This window comes from Thunnus albacares, chromosome 8 (assembly GCF_914725855.1).
Source record: "Thunnus albacares chromosome 8, fThuAlb1.1, whole genome shotgun sequence".
Lineage (NCBI taxonomy): Eukaryota > Metazoa > Chordata > Actinopteri > Scombriformes > Scombridae > Thunnus > Thunnus albacares.
This window is the reverse complement of record NC_058113.1, coordinates 5345179-5358249: the sequence shown is the minus strand read 5'-3', so window position 1 is coordinate 5358249 and position 13071 is coordinate 5345179. Positions and strand designations below refer to the sequence as shown.

At 39.8% G+C, this 13071-nt stretch overlaps 1 long non-coding RNA gene across 4 annotated transcripts in view; it reads left to right on the top strand.

The window, feature by feature from the left end:
- The window catches only part of LOC122987155, a 125011-nt gene that overhangs the window by 46595 nt on the left and 65345 nt on the right, over positions 1 to 13071 (top strand). The window contains exon 1 of one of the 4 annotated variants that reach the window (XR_006404464.1): positions 5014 to 5054. The exons of the other annotated variants lie outside the window; for them this stretch is intronic. This is a non-coding gene — a long non-coding RNA (uncharacterized LOC122987155). Of the gene's footprint in view, positions 1 to 5013; positions 5055 to 13071 lie in introns of those variants that run through there. 4 annotated transcript variants of the gene reach the window in all.

Below are 13071 nucleotides of genomic sequence, written 5' to 3'. Positions count from 1 at the left end.
TAGAAAATAATCTGGTGTACTGAGATGTCAGTTTGTTCACACTAAAGCACATAGTTTCACATTTTTATTTTTTCGGTTTTAAATATGGTTAATTGCTGATTACCCTAATTAACCACTGCAGATGAATGTGTTTAATTATTAAATCCCACAATTGTACGTACATTAAAATGGAGCCTGCATATGCACAGAACCTAGGTTTGTTTTTTGTTTTTTTAGCTACACCCTTGAGAGTGAAACCAGCCAAAATGACCTGCCTGTGTAATAAACATCCCCACTCCAATGGTATAAAAAGAATGATAAAACTACAACAGGAACACACACACACACACACAAACACTAGCAGACACTGAGATGTGTTTGTGTGACAGAGAGAGAGAGGAAGAGAGCGGGCGAGAGAGTGAAAGTGGAGGTGTATCGACTCGTGAAAGTTGTAGAGAAGATGAAAAAGCGACGCAGCCACCTCGGCTATCGCTCTGGAAGACATTTTTAGTCTGTTTTTCAATTTACATTTAATGAGATTTTCAGCAGCCTCTCTCTATTCTGTTGTTAGTGTTTATCCTATTCTGTCTCCACAGCCGCATCTTTTATACCTCTGCAGTTCACCCTGTCTGAGCTGGATTGGCTTGTTTGTATAAATAGCTTACCGCCGCAAACCCTGAGTATGTGTGTGTGTGTATCAGTATCAGTGTGAATATGTTGTGTTGTATGGATGTTCTTGTCTATACATGTGTAGATATATATACAGTATATATTCCAAATGGGCAGCGGTCCTGCTTGTGTATGTGTGTGTGTGTGTGTGTGTGTCTTGTAGCAGCGTGCACTGAGGCATTTCCCTGTGTTATTTCTGTCTCCTTTACAGCATCTTGTGTTAGTGTCTGGCATCCAGAAGAAGGGAGAGACATTTTTTCCACTTATCAACCAACCAGTCTCCTATTCACAACCTCCTCCTGGTGGCTCGGATTAAAATGGAATTTCCTACCTTTATCCTGCCTCTGCGCTCTGTTTTGTGTCCTTCATTGCTACTTATCACTTTCTGTATTTAAGTGAGCAGAGATGAGGATGATAAATACATTATTTATTAATCGCCACACCCTCTGATCTATATTCCACTTCACCTAGCTGCTGCACAGATATGAAACAAAACAGCAGGTGAGCTTGGAGAAGCCTGCACCTGTCTGTGCATCCCAAACCTACCACTTTGCACTTTGTACTTGTGTCTGTGCAATTAAAATAAAGCCCTAACAGTGTGTTCGCACAGAACTCGACACAAATTTTAGACCTGGCACGACTACAAAGTCAATGGAAGTCCATCCAATAGTTGTTGAGACATATCAACCTGCTGGAGCTGGATAAAAAGTCAGGTGATCACCATCTTGTGGGGATAATGAATGTCTAAATATACTCAAATTTAAAGGTAACCGCCCAACATTGCCATGTCCTCCAGAGAAAGAGGCATTTCTGTTGTCACACAGTCACGAGTGAGGTCATTAGGAGACCGATATGAGGATGGTGTTAAATGATTTGGAGGGTCCTCTTAATGTTTCTGCGTGTTAGCATCATATCCTGGTTTTAGAAATATGAATGATGAATATGGATGAAACTGGGATATTGTGGCATGGAAAAAAGTAATATACCTTACATTTTTTTGGTTTTATCAAACAGCCCCTAGCCTAGCATCTGATGCCTTTCCCATCCTGTTTAATAGCCTATTAAACAACACTCTATGAGCACTCACCCACTCATAGAGAAGCCTATTATTAATAGGCTTCTCTATGAGTAGATGAGTGCTTCGATATGTGCTGTAGATACAGTCACTCCTGAGTCCCAAAACACCCCATTAAGTCTCCCAAATCAGTCATTCATCTTCGCACCTGCAGAGGGTGTATTTTGCATACATCTTACACAGCACTCTGTATTGTACCTTTAAAGGCAGGATCCTAGAGTTTTCTATACCTCATACCTACCAAAAGAAAATAATCTAATCATTACAGTGTGTAAGATATTGAGTATCATCACAAAAGTATTCTCAAGTTCTATACCTGCGTTCCTTTTTAAAGTGACATGCTTGACATCATAATTCTCTCTTACAGGCTCTATTCCTCTTTTGTCCCTGTGTGTTCAAACAGATCTACTCCCCCATCTCATTTTCTTTCCTCACTGTCTGCTGTATGTTACCTCACAAAGCAGAAAAGACCTGAAAACAACCATATAAAAATCTATAGCTACACAAGAGATGCCATAGCTCTGAGCTATGGGATCACTGTGGGAATTTCTCAGGGTAGGTACACATTATTACTAATAACACATCTCTGAACCTTTGTTATGGGCATACACTAGCTGGGGTTGGTTAGGGTTTAATGACACTCTACGGATATATAGACTGTGTATGGGTTTGTGTGTGAGGGGGAAGATATGTGTTTAAAGAATGTGTTTGCTTGAGGTAAAGAAGCCCTGTTTATGTTTGTAAGATGAGTCGTATGATTCAGACTGCTGGGAACAACCTGTGTGTTTGTGTGTGTGTGTGTTTGAGTGTATGTGTGTGTAAATTAAGCCTTTCACCATGAGCTTATGCATTCACACACTGCCTGAGTCCCAGTGAGGTATTTGTTACGGGGCAAACACACTGTATCATTACTAGGGTCCTGAGAAGGTAATAGGAAACAGAATGAGTCATCATATAGGATGTGATAGCAGTGTGATACGGTATGACTAGAGCCTGAGGCCAGACTGTTGTTTAGTCGCTCATCTTTCCTCGCTTCCCTCATTCTTTTCTTCCTTCCTCATACAGTATGTAGGAAACTTGCTGGACTTGTTCCTGGTGGTTTAATACGCGGAAAAACCTTAAGCTCATACTCATATGGAGAATGGTAATAAATGAACTGAATAAATTAAAGTCAAACTGAAATAAAATGATCAAGAAATCAGAATACAGTATATATACTTGGTGTTTGTTTTGACTTGTGTGCTTATTTGGTCAAAATTGTAATTACCACAAAGAAGAAATTTAAATGTAATTCATTGTCTTGCAGTGATAGTGCCCCCTACATTAGTGTTCTCAAGTAGGTGTGAATATTTGTTCTGACTGATGACGTCGGGACTGTAATTTGATTCGTGCAATATCTGTGTCACTTTAATTCCAAAGTACACACAGGTAGTTAAACAACAGGAGGATGACCAGTGTTGCCAACTTAGTGACTTTCTCACTAGATTTAGTCACCAGTATTTCTCAGTGAACGAGTGCTAATTTAGCTCTCTGATTTAACAGTATCACCTCACTCTGAGCGCATGAGAACAGCACATACTGGTAACCATTGTAGCATTATTTTAACCAATGTGGAGATAATGGTAAGTGTCAGGGACATATGACGCGCCAAAACTTGTCCATGAAAGTTTCAGAATCTGTTGCCTATGTGACTGGCCTTAGCTGAACACAGCCTCCCTTATCAAATTTGACCAAATAAATATATTTGTGTGATATAAAATTGATCCTGTAACATTTTGCAAGGTCATTAGTGACATCACTGTGAGAGGAGCTTACGGGAAGGGCTCCACAATAGGAGGAGTTGAACAGAGTATATAAGGAAGTGTTTTTGAGACTGTGTTTCAGTGCTGCTCCGTGGACCAGACTCAGTTTGCTTGTATTTTGCTCAATACACAGTAAATCTTTTTTTCATTGAACTCTGCCAGTGAGCTTCTTTGAGTTTTGGACAAATATGTTGTGGGACACCTGAAGATTCATTGTCCCATCTGAAGGATTTTTCCACGACATATGTATATGTAATTATGTCATGACGTCATAGATATGTAACTTAGCATGACATCATCAAGTGACATCTACAGGCTTTAGCTACTTCCCTCTGAAAATAGTTGGCAACACTGAGGCCGAATTTGTTAACTGTTGCTTATTCTCATGTGTTTTGAGCACTCCTCATGTTAGTCCGTGTCTCTGTCCGCTACAGAATGTCATGATTCGAATCACTGGGTGATGTGTGGAGCGCTGACGTGACAGGATTCTGTTGCTGTGGTCACAACTGGGCCCCTGATAGAGAAACAGCTAATGCTAACGCTAGCTAGATCCCCCTCATTTCTGTATCATATGGAACAAGTGGGTAGCTCCCGGTTTGAAGAGTGAAGCCAATGCAGAAGTGCCTTAAACCTGCATTCTTTCTAATGGCCAGCAGGGGGCGACTCCACTGGCTGCAAAAAGAAGTCCGATTGTATGGAAGTCTATGAGAATATGACCCTACTTCTCACTTGATTTATGATCCCAGTAAACACTTTCTTAATGAGTTTATGGTCTCAATCGCTAGTATCAAGTCTTCTTCAATACAGTATGATGTTCATTTTGTAAATTATGGCCCCATTTAGAGTAAAATAGACGATAAAGCAGCATATGCTTTAGGGTGTGGCTACATTGCGATTGACAAGTCGGTACCATGGCGACAACGTTGATTACATAATGTAACTGTGGCGTAACCACAGATTCACAGAGTATAGGCGCTCTAGAGCAGAGGGTGGCGGTAATGCGCCTAATACGCTGGTTGCCAACTGCCGTTATAAACCCCCCCCCCCCCCCCCCCCCCCCCCCCCCCAAAAAAAAACAAACAAAAAACAAAGTGGTACATCCTGTCAGCCGAGGTGTTTCCTATCAGTACAGCCGAATTCAGCAGCCACTCGACGGACTGTTCCTCCGCAGGCTCTACTTCACTCAAGCTGCCCGTCAGACCCCGTGCTTCTTCCCACTTTAACCTGAATAACAAACCGGGGCTCGGTGCTCCGGTTGGATCCACATGGAGAGCCGGGGCCAACGTTAGCTGAGAGGCTAGCGGAGCGTTAGCCGTAGCATGACCGGAGGCAAGCACAGCCAGCTAGCCTCTGCTAGCCTCTCAGCTAACGTTAGCCCCGGTTTTGCATGTGGATCCGACCAGAGCAATGAGCCCCGGTTTGTTATGCGATGACGTGCCGATAATATCGTGCATCCCTATAAAAAAGTCTTGTTCAGCATTTGGTTGTGATAAAAGATCCTCTAAGGAGTCAGATGTTCATCTTTTCCGGTGAGTACATTTTGTTTTAATGGTTTTAGGCCTGTTTTGCACTAGCAGAAATTAGCAGTTGCATTAGCGTTATCACGGTTAACCATAGATTGGACATGTACCGTGCTAACCAAGCTAGCAGCTAGCGCTATGGTCACCTCCACCCTCTTGTCCAAATATGGTCACTTCTGGCTCCAAAAATCAAACATCGTTACGGTCAAATCCAAGATGGCGATGGCCAAAACGCTAAATTCGAGGTTTCAAAACGACAGTTCACAAACCAATGGGTGACATCACAGTGACGTCCATATTTTTTTACAGTCTAAGGTATGAACACAGCACTGTCTGTGAAAGCTGCCAATGACTCAACAGATGTTGAAATAACATGAACAAAAGGCACAAATATAACTTCATATGCTAATGTTAGCAAGGGAGGATGACTAGCGTACATTTTCTGAGTGAAAGCTAATTAGCCTAGCTAGCTTGCTTCCACTACAAGTTTAAAAGTAAAGGGACAGACTTGTTTAAAAAGGAAGAAACAAATTGTATGCTCATATGCTATACAGAAATATGACAGCCTCCAGTTAGTAGCACACCATAGAACTCGACAGTGTGTCTCTGATCAACTCTGGCCCTCAACTGTCAGTCAAACACTGCCATGGGAAGCACCCAAACAGAGGCTTGAAACTTCAACACTTTTCACCACAGATATGCCCAAAAAGTATTATGTTCTTTTGAACAATGGAAAATGTGCACAATATCCATAGTATCATTTTAGTTTCTATTTCCTAACACAAAAAGTGAATACAATTCAAATTGCAGTTGGAAGAAAACACGGAAATAGAAAATAAAAATGAGATGAAAATAAGACATGAAAGGAAGTGATATAAATAAAAATATATCCTGGAGAACAGACATAAAAAGGCAGCAGGTAAACAGACTGACAGACGTGTGCGGGGAATCAGGCTGAGACGCGTCTGTACAATTAGGTGTGATTAGATTAGACTACTGTGCTGGATAAAGCCTAGGGATATACTGGCCTAGTTGGGACTCTCACACACACACATACACACTTACACACAAAGTACTACCATAGCTTTTAATGCATGACAAGTAATCCTGACTTATGTAATTGTGTGCTTGTCATCACAGACAGACAGGTTGTCTAGCTGTCAGCTGTGTAATTGTGTCTACATGATGACAAAAGTAAACTGCGGTCAATCAGGACACTGATGTTCAACAACAATCAGCCTCATTTGTCATTAGTCTGTATTGTTATCCTAGATTAAACACTGAAAGAAGCTGAAATGCTTGTCCAGAAGAACGTCTTTCAATCAAATGAAGCGTGAATGACAAATTCCTTTGAGGATTACATGCTAGGTGTTAATTTGCAGCTGAAATTTTCTGATACAATCACTTGAGTGTTGCTCAGGAATTAAGCCCAATGACCTTGTCTCTGTTTTGATTGATGCACACTGCAGTTTTTTTTGAGGCTACCGTTTTTTGACCCTCAAGATGAAATCCACTTGTTGGATTTTCACTTGAGGATTGATGCATTTGTGGCATTTTCTTTGTGTCTTTTGATTTGCCCAAGGGGATCTGCAATCTCAAGTCGAAACAGTGCCTCTTATTTATTGCTGATTATTTGATGGGGGGTGATAATGTTGCCTTGATTAGTGTTAGACAGCTTTAATTGGTAGACTGCAGTGGAGAGTGACTGCACAGGAAGGACAAAAACAAATACTGTGTTTACACGTTTGCACTATCTGAAATAGTGGCTCCTATCTTGTTTCAGGTCTACTTCATGAAGAACTATTAAAACAAGAAGATATTCCATTTCTAGTAATCTTCTTCTTCAAGTAATTTTTGGAGTAATCTCAGTTTACGTGTTGGTTTTTTAACAGAAAGCTTTTGTTACAAATTGAGTACATAGGGTTTGAAAGTTCTGATTGTGTGAAAGAGGATTTTATCACCCATCCCTTTACCCCTTTTCATGACAGTGCAATACTAAACAGTTGTAGTTCTCCTTTAATCTTTAAAAAAAACTATTTACGACAATCTTTAATTGATAAAACAATCTAACATCAAGGTCCATGTAGTATCTGTTCCGGGGCTTGTGACTGTATCACACGATCCTCATCAGGAGCCGTAGAACTGTACTGTAGATGTTCAAACTGTGCATGATCACCTGTAGGACTTGTGACTGAGTCACTGTTCCTTCAAGAGCAAAGAAATTTGAAAAATATTTGATCTTTCGAATATAATATTCTGGAGCATGGTGCCAGACAGTATTTCAATTTATTAGTCAGTACGCTGTAGAAGTATTTAAAGCAGGGGATTTTCAGGTAGCACATTTAATTTTCGCTAGGCACATTATGCAGTTAAAGACACAAAGGCTTCAAACGAGACAGACATTCAGAGCTGTTTCATTAAGTGACTGAATGTGCAGACTGCTTTTTCTTCAGTGTGTGAAGATGTTAAACTGTGTCTCATCCCTGCTGGTGTGGTGCTGATGTCAACATATAGTCAAGAGTGGTCATATATTTAATGAACCTCGGTCTCATAGTAACAGATAATAACCCTGCTCATTAAATCCTGAGGGGAAAAAAAAAGTTTCCTTATGTATAGTAACAGTGACCTTTGCCTGATTAATGCAGAATGAGATCAGCATGCAGTGACTGGGAAACTCCAAAAGGATTCGGAGCTGCAGTGCTTTAACTGCATTATTATCACACTTATTTTCCTTAGTCAGCTTCTTGTCTCACTGCAGTTTTATGGCTGCTGAGACAAAGACTTGTCTGTGAAAATAAGGACTCATAACAAGTTGTTTCATGTAGCGTTTTACCTCTAATGTCCTTTTAGAGCAGAATGCAATGTGCCTTTTGGTTTGACCTATCTACCCCGGTTCCTTCTTGGACTCTGCTTGAAATGTCATTGTGGTTCCAGTGCAGTCTGTGGCATGAAACAGTGGCTCCCAAAATGAGGTCAAGGGACTTCCAGGAGTCTGTGCGGGGACTCCCCCCCCCCCCCCCCCCCCCCTTATTTATTTAATAAATAAATTAGTTATTCATTTATTTATTAAATAAATGAATAACTCACCAACACTCATCAGAATCATCAGAATCTGATTCAAATAATTATCACCTTTTTCTAGCTGAGCCCCGCCCACTTCAAACCAGTGAGAAGAGCGCAGAGAAAAAAGAAATCTCTCATGTAAAATAACCAACTTTGGCAGATGTTGCAAGCCAATATTCACAGTAAGAAGAGTAGAAGTTTTCAGCTGTCTGCAGTGTAATAGTTCACATTTCACTCACAGATAACTAAAACCCTACATCAGCAGGCTGATTTTATCTTCAGCTTATTGGACATAAATCACAACTGGCCAGTTTTGGAAAGCCAAAGATAGGTGTTTGAGATATTTTATTAGAATTGCTGCTATGGCGTAGTTTGTCCACCAGACAGCACTGGGGACTCCATTGTTGGCAACAAGCTGATCCTCGTGAGTTAACCCAACGCATCATAGCTCAGCTGACCGCTACAGATCCAAACAGAGTCTGCATTTGTGCGTCTGTTACATGTCTTCATGGTAAGATGCTCATTTACGAGTGAAATACATGATTTGAATGATAATAAACCACACCCCCTCATTTCACCGTTTTGCATAACGCTAAGCTAAATAGCCTGGTTTTGCTACAGTAAGCTAGCCACGGGGATCAGTCACCTCTGCACATACAGCACAGCAGTTGAGTGGTGTAAAGCTCAGTGACAAACTTGATTTTATGTTTATTTGTTACACAGTCAATAAGACAGATCTAGCAAGTAAATCATTCTCTCTCATAACAGAAGGTTGCGTTTTCTGAAGCTTTCAAACACATCTTACAAGATTCTTTTGTCAACTTTCTTTAAAAAAAATTTTTGAGGACTTTTATCAGAATTGATTTGAAGTACAAGGTAACACATCCTCTGATCTTTACATCTAGAGAGCAGGAACATTTTTTCTGTCAAAAGGCAAAGAACTGCAGGGTCACTGCACATGAACTTTGTTTAGTTTGGTCAAAATCTTAAATGTTGTGTAAGGTGGATCAAATTACAGTATTACATAAAAATGACATTAAAAGATTTGGAAACTTCTTATATAAAGCACATTATATGCTGATAGCTTTTGACTTGCTTGTGAGGTTATACAGTTTGTTCACTGATTGTGATAGTTGTTGGCCTTATCCCTCCTTACTGTCATTCTTAAGTGTACATAATCCAATTATGTACACTGTACGTAATACGATTATGTGCTATTGAAAACAAGAGACAAGTAACATGTACTCTTGATTTTAGCTGTTGGCGAGAAACTGTCAATCATATGTTGGCATTTTGAAATGAGCCAATGATAAGCGTGTATGTGTGGTAGCAATGTCTAGCCAACATAGAATTGCATTACATACAGTATTTTTTACCAACTGACGACTTCTCATGTTTATTTGTGTGTGCATTTGTGTGTCTAAGTGCAACATGTGTGTGCATACGTGTTTAATATGAGTTTAAGTGTATGCATGTCTCAGTATCTTCTTTTGTGTGTGTGTGTGTGTGTGTGTGTGTGTGTGTGTGTGTGTGTGTGTTTGGTCTGAGGAATTCATTTCCTTCCAGACAGTCAGTCAGACCTCTCTCAGGGGAGGCGGGTCGCTCTGTTCAGCTGTGCTCTGCTGTCTGATTTTCTTTTAACTTTTCTCTTTTTTTTTAAATTTTCTATTTTCCCCAGTCAGAGGGAACTAGATGGATTTTTGCTGCGTGACTGCAGCCTGTAATGTCTCTGCTGCCTCTAGCTGCTGCTTTTGCACATGCTGTGCCTCTTTGTTCTTCATGTCTCTGTATTTAACCATACGTGCATATTTTCATGTTTACATACTTCTCTGAATGGCAAGCAAGGTTGGACTTGTGTGTTTGCCTGTCTGTGTTTTTGTGTGTGTACTTCATTGTGGAAGAAGGGAAAGTGTCAGTTTAAAGGCAGCAGTCTTTTATTTGATATTCTTATTTACTGCATTCCCTAGTGTTCCATTTCGATGTAGATCTTTTTCTGGTGCTTTTCCTATATTATTAGATTTTGATTTTTTTTTTAAACTTTATTTATAGGTTTTTCATAAAATATACACACAAACATTAAAGCACACATCCCCACCCTTCGTGGACACTCAAAAATAAAAATAATAATAATGCAAATAAAATTAAATTAATAAAAAATGAATAAGTAAATAAATAAAACCATTAATTAAATGTGTGAAAACAAAGGGGATTTGTTTGTTACAATTGAAATCACTCAATAGTCAGACACCTAGTGCAAAGGGACACATAAATATTAGTGCTGGGCAGTATGACCAAAAATTTGTATCGCAGTATTTTTTGAGATTCGGTTGGCTGGCTGGATCAATGTTCAGCTCTACACGGTAAGAAAAATGCAATTACAACACAGAACTGTGTGAGGAATTACAGTATGCAAGTCTCTATCATCCAGTAGTAGTAAGAAGGTTACGTGGTTAATAGGGCTCTCTCAATATACTCTATTGAGAGGGGATTTTGTATATTTTGCCGCCTAATGAAGAGTTACAGCAGTTATTTCAGCTATGCACTGTATATGAAAAATTCAAACTGGTATACGGGTACACTGCCCAGCACTAAGAAACATGCACATATACACACATAGATATATACAATACATACACGAGGGGTGGGTGATACTGCAAAATTTGGTTTTGATCCAATACTAAGCAGTGTTTCCTCCACTCCATTTTCTATTTATCTGTTTAGCGTCGTCAGGTTAGGCTAATCCATTGTTGCTAACTTTGGAGCTAACCCCTTCACTTTTCCAGCAGTTGGGGAAACAACAGACGTGACTTTTCATGGTTTTAACAAGCTGCAGCATTTATTAACTGACACGCTGTAGTCTGTACTGTACATTTACTGCCAGACTGACAACTTACTGCTAACCTTTTTCTCTGCTCCACTCGCATTCACTGTTATTTTTCTGCCGCTCGCTCTCTCGCTTAACCACTCACTCGCTTACGCTCTGCCCTATTCCTTAAAAGGAGTTATGCTACCTGCAGTTTCCCAGGCAACAACACAGATGTTAAGTCACGTTTCGAGACAGTGCTGCTCAGAGGATCCCAAATGCTATTGATTTGCAAATGAATGGATACTTGGTGTTATTTTTGACATTTAAAAAAATATTTTTTGGCCTGGCGGGTGTTGTTGTTGGCCTGGTGGGCCGTTTCAATGGGCTGAATATATTATTTGAATGTCTAAATGTAGTCTATGTTTAACCAGTCTGCTAAAGTTAACAGCTAATGATGACCAATTACAGTTTGAAAATGTTAACATTAACCAATGCTGAAGATCTGATTCAACAAAAATATTAATTTCACGACTATATACTGTATATCTAGATATTCTTCTCTCTGTGTCGGGGTTCTGTCTGAAGGCATTTCCCTCCTTCTCCCTTTTTTTTTCTGTTGCAGCTCAAAGTTCTCTTTCTCGTGTTTTTTAATGTGTTTAATTTGTTCATTGACAGCTGTGATATAGCTCCACTCGACACTCTTTCGTTCAGCCATCACTGCATTCATGTGTCGGATTGGTGCCAGTAGTCAGGGTGGACACTACTTGGCGCTCTGCGTATGTTCATTGTTTGAGTGCACACATGACACCACAACAGCAGTGGAGAAGCAAAGAGCGAATGCACGAAGACGTGATCACTGTTCACAACAACAGAGCGTTGCACACAGTTCTACTCTTTTGATGAAATGGGTACAATGTAGAAGAGAGAAAACGAAACGAAATGTAGTATCTGTAGTATTGATATTTTGGGATCGATCCGTCCGCCCCTAATACACACATACTCATACATATATAAAGACATATACATACTCACATATCTCAACACAAATATTTAAATACAGATATACATAGACAGTTTCCAAGATAAATCATATAAATCATTATAAGATTGTGTAACAGTGATTTCCAGATAGGTAAATAAATGATGCACCAGCTTATATGGAAAGATATTGTAGCTAAGATCTGATACTATTTGGTTTTGGAAAAGTTTAATTTATAGCCTGAGCGTCTTCCAAAACGGGGAAGCATATTTATAAGCTGAGGTAAGGATTCTGCTGGGTTAGATACATAGAGAAGGAGGTCATCTGCATAGAGAGAAACTTTATGGGTAGATCCCCCTCTCACAATGCCAGCTATATTTTCGTCTGCTCTTAGGGTTATAGCCAAGGGTTCAATAGTAATATTAAATATATATGGAGATAGGCAGCAGCCTTGTCTAACGCCGGTATGGAATTGGTTCACACTAACACCTTTGGGGTTGCATAAAGTAGTCTGATCCACGTAATGAATGATGGGCCGAATCCAAATCTTTCTAGAACAGCGAGAAGGTACTTCCATTCAATTCGATCAAAGGCTTTCTCGGCATCTAGGGAGAGCACATCTTCCACTTGCTGTGCAGATTGAGAAGAGTAGAGCACATTTAACAGTTTACCCATGTTGTAAAAAGAATGCCTGCCTGGTATGAAGCCTGTTTGGTCAGGTGCAATGATGCTAGGAATCACTGTTTCAGTGGGTTGAGAGAGGATCTTGGTGAGAATTTTATAGTCAGAACAAAAGATGCTTATGGGCTGATAGGCACCATGGTCTAAGGGATCTCTGTCTTGTTTTTAGAACTGAAATCATTTGCCTGTGTCATCATTTCAGGTAGGTTTTGTTCAACAGTGTCTCTTGATATACAGAATAGTGATGTCAACAGTTAACCATTAATGGGTTAGCCGCCGAGAATATTTTTGACCAGTTATGCATGTTGGTCTATAGAGTAATTTGCATGCATACTCTGCTGACGGATAGAGGGTTACATGTTCACAACATCAGATATTCTTATTGAATGGATAAAGTACAGGTGTAAAACAAACTTCTAGATGGAGTGTTGCATTATGGGTTGTTCGTAGCCTTAATGTTGCTCGTGAGTGTCTTTAAGTCTGTTTATAGTGAGTGT